The following is a 1,554-nucleotide window of genomic DNA, read 5'->3' on the forward strand; positions in this document are numbered from 1 at the left end:
GGCACTCTACCCAGGGGGACAGCTTGAGGCTCTGTCTCAAAAAAAAAAAAAAAAAAAAAAGAAACTGTGGCTGTAAACAACTCAGATCTTCAGAGGGATACAGATCTCAAGGTTTATGAAGTTTAAGATCTCCAAACAGGATCAACCCAAAGAAGGTTATCACCAAGGCAAATTATAATGAAATGATCAAAAGACAAAGAATTCCCCCTCACCCATCATACAATACACATTTGGGGGGAACCTGGTGCTAAACCATTTGTAGGTGACCTGCTTCTGGGTTCATGTTTCATATATAGCAGAGCAGCTCCCTTGCTGTGATCTATTGAAAGTCATCCCTAAACAACACAAGGGTAAATAGAAATCAAAGATAAAATAAAAAGAAAAAAATTTAAAAAGGTAAAGAATTTTGAAAGCAGCAAAAAAAAGTAACTTCACAAACACAGGAATCCTATAAAGTTGTAAGTGGTTTCTCAGCAGAAACCTTGCAGGCCAGCATAGTTATTCAAATTACTAGATAACAACAACAACAAAATTTCTGCCAATCAAGAATTCTTTACCCAGAGAGATCTCTCACCTCCTCTCCTTCCTGAGAGGGACCCACTTCCAAATCTCTTTGCAAGTGCTCTAAACTCTCTGTTCTTTGTAAATAAAACATCTTTGTTACCCTGGGGGGAAAAAAGTTCTATACCCAGAAATGGTGGAGAGAAAGGCTGTCCAAGGAGCTCATCACCTTTAGACCTACTTATAAGGAATGCTAATGGGGGCTCAGCACCTATAGCTCAGTGGTTAGGGTGCCAGTCCCATACACAGGCTGGCAGGTTCAAATCTGGTCTGGGCCTGCTAAACAACAATAACTAAAAAAACAAAACAAAACAAAAAGCAACTGAGTGTTGTGTGCACCATAGTCCCAGCTACTTGGGAGGCTGAGGCAAGAGAATCACTTAAGCCCAAGAGTTTGAGGTTGCTGTGAGCTGTGATGCCATGGCACTCTACCAAGGGCGACATAATGAGACTCTATCTCAAAAAAAGAAATGCTGAAGGGAATTCTTCAAGTTGAAACAAAAAATGCTTATTAGTAACATGCAAACATTTGGACATCAAAATCTGTCTGCAAATGTAAGTATATAGTCAAATTCAAAACACTTTACTGCCTTAATGATGATTCCTAAATCACTTAATTCTAGTATAGGAAATAAAGGACAAAAATATTAGCAATAACCATAGCTACAATAATATCCCAATGATACATAATATTAAAATATGTATACTGTAACATCAGTAGTATAAAATGTGTGGAAAGCTGGGCTTGGTAGCTCATACCTGTAAACCTACCACTCTGAAGTGAGTGGATTGCTTGAGCTCAAGATTTCAAGATCAGCAAGAATGAAATGCTGTCTTTACTAAAAATAGAAAAATTAGCCAGATGTTGTGGCAGGCACCTGTAGTCACAGCTACTTGGGAGACTGAGGCAAGAGGTTTACTCAAGCCCAAGAGTTTGAGGTTGCTGTACACTATGACGCCATGGCACTCTACCCAGAGTGAGACTCTATGTCT

This window comes from Otolemur garnettii, unplaced genomic scaffold (genome assembly GCF_000181295.1).
Source record: "Otolemur garnettii isolate 467f Iridium unplaced genomic scaffold, OtoGar3 scaffold00149, whole genome shotgun sequence".
Classification (NCBI taxonomy): domain Eukaryota; kingdom Metazoa; phylum Chordata; class Mammalia; order Primates; family Galagidae; genus Otolemur; species Otolemur garnettii.